Here is an 11,175-nt window from a genome sequence, read left to right on the forward strand (position 1 = left end):
ATCATTCCTCCAGTTTTCAGTGTCACATGATCTTTAGAAATCATGAAAATATGATGATTTATTATTAGAACTATTAATAGTTTTGCTACCAAATATTATTTTGGAATCTGCAATACTTTTTTAAGGATTCTTCGATGTATAATTTTTTTTAAAGAACTGCGTTTATTCAAAATATAAATCTCTTCTAACAAAATTAATATTTGATATCACTTCTTATCAATTTAACACATCCTGAATAAAAGATTCTAAAATCTAACAAAGAATACAATTTCTTATAAAAAACGCACGTATAAATAAAGTCTTCCCATCTGTCTGCACTTGAGTCTTCGCCTCTTGCGATCCGTGACACTGCGTCGTTAATAACAATTGATGAAAATTTTAGAGCCCTACTGATGATTAATTCTAGAGTGTGTCCACCTTTTTGTGTGTGTCCATGTACATAATGAATCGACAGGTAAAAAAAAGGCCTCAAGTCCAAATATTCATTTATCACCTGTTTGACAAACACTTCCTCCCAGCAAGCAATTTTGCGTCTAATAGACGTCTAATAGCCGTCTAAACACAGCCGAGACGTCTAGGCTAAATCGAGGCTAATTTTGGGCTGTCAGTGAAAATCTAATAGACGTCTAAACATACCCCAAGAATAGACAGCTATTAAATGACTACATATATACGTCTAATAGATGTCTAACCATAGCCCAAGAATAGACAATCAGACAGCTATTGAACGACTATATTTATACGTCCAATAGACGTCTAAACATAGCCCAAGAATAGACTAGTCATCAATTAGACCGCTAAACAACTACATACGTCTAATAGACAGGCAATATGGGTCTAGGCTAAAACAAGACTGATTTTGGGCTGTCAGTGAAAATCTAATAGACGTCTAACCATAGCCCAAGAATAGACTAGTCATCCATTACACTACATATACATGTAATAGACAACAAAAAGAGGCATAAGGATTCTTTTCACTCAAATATAACAGGTTCTCATAAATTAAAATCCATCCAAACTAATTGAATATAAAGGGATTTATTTTGAACAATTATATAGACAACAACAACTTGGACAACATTCAAACATAAAAATGAACAAATAAAACATTGGAAAAATATGTAAAACAATTAATTTTTAAGAATTAACTGTTTACTTTAGATCCATAACCCCCACCCCCTGCCCTCCCTGGTGCTTGTTTGAAATGATTAGAAATAGCATTTTTTATTTCACATTCCATAGCTGATGGAAAGCTGGACATCACTGCGTCTGCCAAATGAGAAAAAGGAAAGAATTATTGCTAAAAAAAAAACATTGTTGACAATCCTTTTTAACTAATTAGTCAATCACTTTTGCTAGGATGATTTAATAGATAGAGTTAACAGAATATAGATTGAGACTATATAATTTATTTCAATATAGACAATAATTTATATCAATATTATAATTAATATCAATAATTGAACATTTTTGCTCGCTTAGTGGTGATGCAATACGGCGTGTAACGATACGCGTATTGAACAATTCTGTACAAGGCATATATATATATATATATATATATATATATATATATATATATATATATATATATAGGCTATATAGACACACACATATACATATATATCTGACATTTTCTTCTCGAATGTTCATTTTTATCAAGCTCATATATGCAAGTTCTGTAATTTCACTTAAATGGCAATGAAAATGACCTATTAATTTTCAGCGAGAGCATTAACTCGATCTCTCAAGCGACGCCATTCTCTTAGATATTTGGGATCCATAACTTCTGAATATGGAAATAAAATTAACATTATAATTGATTATGTAACACTGTTATCCCAAGACATGTCTGACTACTACCATAATGTGTTTTGAAACTGAAATACAGTATTTTTTTAAATTATCATTCTAATGAAGGTGAAAACAGATTTTATTTTCATTTCTACTTTAGTTCTTCCCTCAAGTTTAAAGGGATAGTTCACTTCGAAATTAAATTTTGGTATGTTTTAGCTTACCTTAAGAACGTCCAAGATGTAGGTGTCTTTGTTTCCGCAGTAGTTTCAATTTTTTAGGTCAAACTATTCTTGTCTGTCAGTCATATAATGCAGGTCTATGGTCACCACCTAAAAAGGCCATGCACAGAGAAGTCCAAATTAAACAATTCCCCATTGTAAGTACACATTGATGGACTAAGACACGAAACGAGCAGTCTGTGTGAGAAAATGAACAGTATTTATATCGTTTTTACCTCTTGTACACAGCCACGTCCAAGTGATATGAGGGCACGCGTGCTTCCAGGTGTGTGATGCGTCCGCGTTCTGGCTTAATTTGCGCAAGCGCCGCACTTAGACTAAGCCAGCCCAGAATGCACACACACCGAAGCACGCGCGCCCTCAGATCACTTCGACGTTGCTGTGTTATAAGAGGTAAAACGATATAAATACTGTTCGTTTTCTGACACAAACCGCTCGTTTCGTGTCTTAGGCTATCAGTGTGTATGGTGGGGAATTGTTTAATTTGGACTTCTCTGTGCATGCTCTTTCAGGTGGTGACCATATAGACCTGCATTATATGACTGACAGACAAGAACAGTTTGACCTAAAAATATAAAAATTGAAACTACTGCGGAAACAAAGACACCTACATCTTGGATGCCCATAAGGTAAGCTTAAACATATCAAAATTTAATTTCAAAGTGAACTATCATTATAAATCATTCTTTATCACTTACTCATATAACTCTAATAAACATAAAAAATACTTATAGGCATAGTTCACTTAAAAAAAATAAAAAAATAAAATAAAAAACAACAACATGTAATCATTTACTCACTTTCACTTGGTTCCAAACCTGTATGGCTTTCTTCTGTTGAACACACAAAAAAAAATATATTTTGATGAATGTTGGTAACAAGACATTTAATGGTAGTCACTGACAAGTTTTCTGTATATTCAATTGCTGTACTTTGTTGACTGATTGCAGGATAATTTCCAATAAACAGTGTCTTTAAATCAAATAAAGTGGATTACATCACTCCAGTTCTGAGGTTTTTACACTGGCTATCTGTCTGTCAAAAAATTAATATCCAAAAACTACAGTTGGTTATTAAATTAACATTTTAAGGCCAAAGTAAATTTCTAATCTTCTGATGCACTATGAACCATCCAGAGCAGACCTCTCAGGACATCTGGGACAGTAGCCAGCTACTTTTATATCTCCAAAGTCAAAACAAAACATGGAGAAGCAGCATTCAAATTTATATCTGAAACAAATTCACTGAAAACTGAATGTATGCTGCATATTTTAATTATTTACAAACTAGTTTAAAGACTTTATGTTTGCCACTACCTTTTATTAAATGGAGAGGATTTTTTTTTTTTTTTTCATGTTGCACTATGCTGCTGTTAAATTTTATGTAAAGTACTTACAGAATTTGCTTTAAATCAACTCTAATTTAAATACAAACAAATACTGGTATCTTTATAATAATAAAAAAATAGTAATGATAAGTTTCATAGTTTCATGCTTACCACATTCATTGAATTTAGATACATTTGCAATAACACGTGCAGGTAACGTTAACTTTTTGGAGAAAAGTAGTACTCTGCAATGTTAATGTTAAAATGTCACGGTTTCTACACATTATAACAGCTAACTAATTTAAACAATAAACATATCAAAAATAACACGCATACTTACAAGATCGAAGTAGAAATGTGAAGGTTTTCACTCAGACTGTTGCTCACCCGTTGCACTCCGACAGCTGCCTCGTGTAAAATAAAATGGCGGAAATGTGCGCGAGATTTGGCTTAAGTGATCTAGTCACGCAATGGCATTAGTTCCAGTAGACATGTCTCAGTAGTGTTTCAATTGTGCCATCTAGCGGTTGGGAAATGCAATTGCATTTGATTAGATATTTTTATCGTAGATTGTGTATGAATGTTTGACAGAAAATATATATTAAGCTGTGTAAGCGAAAACATTTCAAAGACTAATATTCTAGGTCGCTGGTCTATATCTGAGCCCAGATTGCAATAATTTCGCCAGGTGGGCTAAAGCAGACCGCATATAGCCCGTCCAATTCGGAGCTAAATCGTGATCTACCATGCCGTGAAATGACGTATTGAACCTTGATATCATACCAATGCGAACATGATTGAATATTAACCATTTCATGCACTGCCTGGCAAAAAAATACAATTAATCAGTTTTGACAAAAAGTGGGCTACAATAGCCGGGTCTGAATACGAGCTAAATTGTGGCTACGCACAGCCTACACATATAACATGTAAAATAAAGTAAACCAAACAACTTTTATTCACGTTAGACTCTGCGTACATGATGGAATATCATACATCTCACAAGTTATTTTGCAAAAAAAATACATTTATCCAGATTAAATGTTATTTGGGCTAAAAGTGGGTTACACATAGCCGGACTATATCTGGTCTATATTTAACCCAGACGTTGAAATGACGGCTATTGCTTGCTGGGCTGCTTCGATGTCTAGATTTGAATTAAAAAAAATCTCAGACATGCTCCAAAGTCCCATTCTGAATCAACCCAGACGCGAACATGCTCCGAAGTACAGATCTGAATCAACCGAGTCGCGAACATGCTCCGAAGTGCCGATCTGAATCAACCGAGTCGCGAACAGGCTCCGAAGTGCCGATCTGAATCAACCGAGTCGCGAACATGCTCCGAAGTACCGATCTGAATCAACCAAGTCGCGAACATGCTCCGAAGTACAGATCTGAATCAACCGAGTCGCGAACAGACTCCAAAGTGCCGATCTGAATCAACCGAGTCACGAAAAGGCTCCGAAGTCCCGATCTGAATCAAAAGAGTCGCGAACAGGCTGCGAAGTCCCGATCTGAAAACTTCGACTAAAGAATGTAAAAAAGAACTCTATTTCTCTAATAACTCTACAACTCTATGAAAGACTCAGATAACGTATCTAAAAATAAATTGCTATAGTAAAAGAGAAATAATAAGAGGAGTGAAGTACCGTTCTGCTGTGTTTGGTCCTCACGCGCATCTGACGCTCCGCTGCGCGTCTCAGCCCCTCACACGCGCCTTTACAGCGCTAAATTAATCATCTTTGCTAATTATTATACATTTACTTCATTGTCAGCTTCAGGTACTTAATTTATTATTGTTTAATGAACTGTTTGAAACAAAAAAAGGTTGTATTTCAGTAATAATTCAAAATTATCAAAATAAAATATATAAAATAATGGTTTATAGTTTAAAATCCTTTAAAATATCATTTATTTCTGTGATGTGCGGCTGTATTTTCAGCATCATTCCTCCAGTCTTCAGTGTCACATGATCTTTAGAAATCATGAAAATATGATGATTTATTATTAGAACTATTAATAGTTTTGCTACCAAATATTATTTTGGAATCTGCGATACTTTTTTAAGGATTCTTCGATGTATAATTTTTTTTAAAGAACTGCGTTTATTCAAAATATAAATCTCTTCTAACAAAATTAATATTTGATACCACTTCTTGTCAGTTTAACACATCCTGAATAAAAGATTCTAAAATCTAACAAAGAATACAATTTCTTATAAAAAAAGAACGTATAAATAAAGTCTTCCCATCTGCCTGCACTTGAGTCTTCGCCTCTTGCGATCCGTGACACTACGTCGTTAATAACAATGGATGAAAAGTTTAGAGCCCTACTGATGATTAATTCTAGAGTGTGTCCACCTTTGTGTGTGTGTCCATGTACATAATGAATCGACAGGTAAAAAAAAAGGCCTCAAGTCCAAATATTCATTTATCACCTGTTTGACAAACACTTCCTGCTTCGATGTCTAGATTTGAATTAAAAAAAATCTCAAACATGCTCCAAAGTCCCATTCTGAATCAACCCAGTCGCGAACATGCTCCGAAGTACAGATCTGAATCAACCGAGTCGCGAACATGCTCCGAAGTGCCGATCTGAATCAACCGAGTCGCGAACAGGCTCCGAAATGCCGCTCTGAATCAACCGAGTCGCGAACATGCTCCGAAGTACAGATCTGAATCAACCGAGTCGCGAACAGACTCCAAAGTGCCGATCTGAATCAACCGAGTCACGAAAAGGCTCCGAAGTCCCGATCTGAAAACTTCGATTAAAGAATGTAAAAAATAACTCTATTTCTCTAATAACACTACAACTCTATGAAAGACTCAGATCACGTATCTAAAAATAAATCGCTATAGTAAAAGAGAAATAATAAGAGGAGTGAAGTTTCCTACCGTTCTGCTGTGTTTGGTCCTCACGCGCATCTGACGCTCCGCTGCGCGTCTCAGCCCCTCACACGCGCCTTTACAGCGCTAAATTAATCATCTTTGCTAATTATTATACATTTACTTCATTGTCAGCTTCAGGTACTTAATTTATTATTGTTCAATGAACTGTTTGAAACAAAAAAAGGTTGTATTTCAGTAATAATTCAAAATTATCAAAATAAAATATATAAAATAATGGTTTATAGTTTAAAATCCTTTAAAATATAATTTATTTCTGTGATGTGCGGCTGTATTTTCAGCATCATTCTTCCAGTCTTCAGTGTCACATGATCTTTAGAAATCATGAAAATATGATGATTTATTATTAGAACTATTAATAGTTTTGCTACCAAATATTATTTTGGAATCTGCAATACTTTTTTAAGGATTCTTCGATGTATAATTTTTTTTAAAGAACTGCGTTTATTCAAAATATAAATCTCTTCTAACAAAATTGATATTTGATATCACTTCTTATCAATTTAACACATCCTGAATAAAAGATTCTAAAATCTAACAAAGAATACAATTTCTTATAAAAAAAGAACGTATAAATAAAGTCTTCCCATCTGCCTGCACTTGAGTCTTCGCCTCTTGCGATCCGTGACACTACGTCGTTAATAACAATGGATGAAAAGTTTAGAGCCCTACTGATGATTAAGTCTAGAGTGTGTCCACCTTTGTGTGTGTGTCCATGTACATACTGAATCGACAGGTAAAAACAGGCCTCAAGTCCAAATATTCATTTATCACCTATTTGACAAACACTTCCTGCTTCGATGTCTAGATTTGAATTAAAAAAAATCTCAAACATGCTCCAAAGTCCCATTCTGAATCAACCGAGTCGCGAACATGCTCCGAAGTGCCGATCTGAATCAACCGAGTCGCGAACAGGCTCCAAAGTGCCGATCTGAATCAAAAGAGTCGCGAACAGGCTCCGAAGTCCCGATCTGAAAACTTCGATTAAAGAATGTAAAAAATAACTCTATTTCTCTAATAACTCTACAACTCTATGAAAGACTCAGATCACGTATCTAAAAATAAATCGCTATAGTAAAAGAGAAATAATAAGAGGAGTGAAGTTTCCTACCGTTCTGCTGTGTTTGGTCCTCACGCGCATCTGACGCTCCGCTGCGCGTCTCAGCCCCTCACACGCGCCTTTACAGCGCTAAATTAATCATCTTTGCTAATTATTATACATTTACTTCATTGTCAGCTTCAGGTACTTAATTTAATATTGTTCAATGAACTGTGTGAAACAAAAAAGGTTGTATTTCAGTAATAATTCAAAATTATCAAAATAAAATATATAAAATAATGGTTTATATTTTAAAATCCTTTAAGATATAATTTATTTCTGTGATGTGCGGCTGTATTTTCAGCATCATTCTTCCAGTCTTCAGTGTCACATGATCTTTAGAAATCATGAAAATATGATGATTTATTATTAGAACTATGAATAATTTTGCTACCAAATATTATTTTGGAATCTGCGATACTTTTTTAAGGATTCTTCGATGTATATTTTTTTTTAAAGAACAGCGTTTATTCAAAATATAAATCTCTTCTAACAAAATTAATCTTTGATATCACTTTTTATCAATTTAACACATCCTGAATAAAAGATTCTAAAATCTAACAAAGAATACAATTTCTTATAAAAAAAAGAAAGGATAAAAACTTACTGACCCCAAACTATTGAACTGTAGTGAATATTGTTAGAAAAGTCTTCTATTTTAAATAAATGCTCTTCTTTTTAACTTTTCATTCATCAAAGAATCCTGAAAGAAGTATCACAGTTTCAGCAGCACAACTCTGATAATAAATCATCATATTATTCTGATTTCTGAAGATCATGTGACACTGAAGACTGGATGAATGATGCTGAAAATACAGCTGCACATCACATGAATAAATTACAACTTCATGTATATTAATATAGAAAATGTTAATAATATTTCACAATATTACATGTTTTCCAGTATTTTTGATCAAATAAATGCTGTCTTGATGAGTAAAATAAATTCCTGTAAAAAAAAACATTAAAAGTCATTCTGATCCCAAACTCTGACCGGTAGTTTGTGTGTTTATATATATATATATAGAAATATAGAAATATATATATATATATATATATATATATATATATATATATATATATATATATATATATATATATATATATATATATATATAAGCCCATAACACACTAGGCAAGGTAAGTTTATTTATATAGCACATTTCATACACAATGGTAATTCAAAGTGCTTCACATAAAAGAAAGTAAAATAATCATAAAGAAAAATTATAAAAAAAAATAAAACAAGCAATTTTAAAACTTTTATAATGATTAAAAAATGTACTTAATTAAAATGTATTTAAAAACAGTTTCAAAATTATTTTACATAAAAAAAAAAAACGTTGAAAATATAGTGCAATCAGTTCGGACATTGCACAGTGCTAATTCAATAAATGCACAGCTAAACAGATGAGTTTTAAGTGTAGATTTAAATAGTGTTTTAGCACATCTGATCTCTTCTGGAAGCTGATTCCAACTGCGAGCGGCATAGAAACTAAAAGCAGATTCCCCTTGTTTTGTGTGAACCCTTGGTATTTCTAACTGCATTACTTGAGGATGTGCTAATCGCCTTCCTGATATTGATGATCTTCTCAGAAAAGAAGGATGCAATCTCATTTCATTTGCTGTCTGAGAGCATTTCACTGGGAATCTGACTTCAGTCTATGTCTCGTAACTTTGAACGCTCCTCTGGTTTCAATTGTGTTTTTGTTTATTTTGGTGACGTATAAATAAAGTCTTCCCATCTGCCTGCACTTGAGTCTTCGCCTCTTGCAATCCGTGACACTACGTCGTTAATAACAATGGATGAAAAGTTTAGAGCCCTACTGATGATTAAGTCTAGAGTGTGTCCACCTTTGTGTGTGGGTCCATGTACATAATGAATCGACAGGTAAAAAAAAGGCCTCAAGTCCAAATATTCATTTATCACCTGTTTGACAAACACTTCCTTCTTTGATGTCCAGATTTGAATAAAAAAAAATCTCAAACATGCTCCAAAGTCCCATTCTGAATCAATGCTCCGAAGTGCAGATCTGAATCAACCGAGTCGCGAACATGCTCCGAAGTACAGATCTGAATCAACCGAGTCGCGAACAGACTCCAAAGTGCCGATCTGAATCAACCGAGTCACGAAAAGGCTCCGAAGTGCCGTTCTGAATCAAAAGAGTTGGCGAACAGGCTCCGAACTCCCTATCTGAAAACTTCGACTAAAGAATGTAAAAAATAACTCTATTTCTCTAATAACTCTACAACTCTATGAAAGACTCAGATCACGTATCTAAAAATAAATCGCTATAGTAAAAGAGAAATAATAAGAGGAGTGAAGTTTCCTACCTTTCTGCTGTGTTTGGTCCTCACGCACATCTGACGCTCCGCTGCGCGTCTCAGCCCCTCACACGCGCCTTTACAGCGCTAAATTAATCATCTTTGCTAATTATTATACTTTTACTTCATTGTCAGCTTCAGGTACTTAATTTATTATTGTTCAATGAACTGTTTGAAACAAAAAAGGTTGTATTTCAGTAATAATTCAAAATTATCAAAATAAAATATATAAATAATGGTTTATAGTTTAAAATCCTTTAAATATAATTTATTTCTGTGATGTGCGGCTGTATTTTCAGCATCATTCCTCCAGTCTTCAGTGTCACATGATCTTTAGAAATCATGAAAATATGATGATTTATTATTAGAACTATTAATAGTTTTGCTACCAAATATTATTTTGGAATCTGCAATACTTTTTTAAGGATTCTTCGATGTATAATTTTTTTTAAAGAACTGCGTTTATTCAAATATAAATCTCTTCTAACAAAATTGATATTTGATATCACTTCTTATCAATTTAACACATCCTGAATAAAAGATTCTAAAATCTAACAAAGAATACAATTTCTTATAAAAAAAGAACGGATAAATAAAGTCTTCCCATCTGCCTGCACTTGAGTCTTCGCCTCTTGCGATCCGTGACACTACGTCGTTAATAACAATGGATGAAAAGTTTAGAGCCCTACTGATGATTAAGTCTAGAGTGTGTCCACCTTTGTGTGTGGGTCCATGTACATAATGAATCGACAGGGTAAAAACAGGCCTCAAGTCCAAATATTCATTTATCACCTGTTTGACAAACACTTCCGGCTTCGATGTCTAGATTTGAATTAAAAAAAATCTCAAAACATGCTCCAAAGTCCCATTCTGAATCAACCGAGTTGCGAACATGCTCCGAAGTACAGATCTGAATCAACCGAGTCGCAAACATGCTCCGAAGTGCCGATCTGAGTCAACCGAGTCGCGAACAGGCTCCGAAGGATGCCGATCTGAATCAACCGAGGCGCGAACATGCTCCGAATTCCGATCTGAAATCAACCGAGTCGCGAACATGCTCCGATAGTGCCGATCTGAATCAACCAAGTCGCGAACAGGCTCCAAAGTGCCGATTCTGAATCAAAAGAGTTCGAACAGGCTCCGAAGTCCCGATCTGAAAACTTCGACTAAAGAATGTAAAAAATAACTCTATTCTCTAATAACTCTACAACTCTATGAAAGACTCAATCACGTATCTAAAGACAAATCGCTATAGTAAAATAGAAACAATAAGAGGAGTGAAGTTTCCTACCGTTCTGCTGTGTTTGGTCCTCACGCACATCTGACGCGTCCGCTGCGTGTCTCAGCCCCTCACACGCGCCCTTACAGCGCTAAATTAATCATCTTTGCTAATTATTATACATTTACTTCATTGTCAGCTTCAGGTACTTAATTTATTATTGTTCAATGAACTGTTTGAAAACAAAAAAAGGTTGTATTTCAGTA

At 34.2% G+C, this 11,175-nt stretch overlaps 1 long non-coding RNA gene across 1 annotated transcript; it reads right to left on the reverse strand.

Moving 5' to 3' along the window:
- Nucleotides 1–518: 518 nt before the first annotated feature.
- On the reverse strand, nucleotides 519–4,490 carry LOC113119619 (uncharacterized). Its single transcript, XR_003294477.1, has 3 exons — nucleotides 3,701–4,490; nucleotides 2,834–2,866; nucleotides 519–1,269 (listed from the first exon to the last, which is right to left on the reverse strand). It is a non-coding gene; the product is annotated as an uncharacterized LOC113119619 (long non-coding RNA).
- Nucleotides 4,491–11,175: the final 6,685 nt, after the last annotated feature.

Source organism: Carassius auratus, chromosome 19 (assembly GCF_003368295.1).
Source record: "Carassius auratus strain Wakin chromosome 19, ASM336829v1, whole genome shotgun sequence".
In the NCBI taxonomy this organism is placed as follows: domain Eukaryota; kingdom Metazoa; phylum Chordata; class Actinopteri; order Cypriniformes; family Cyprinidae; genus Carassius; species Carassius auratus.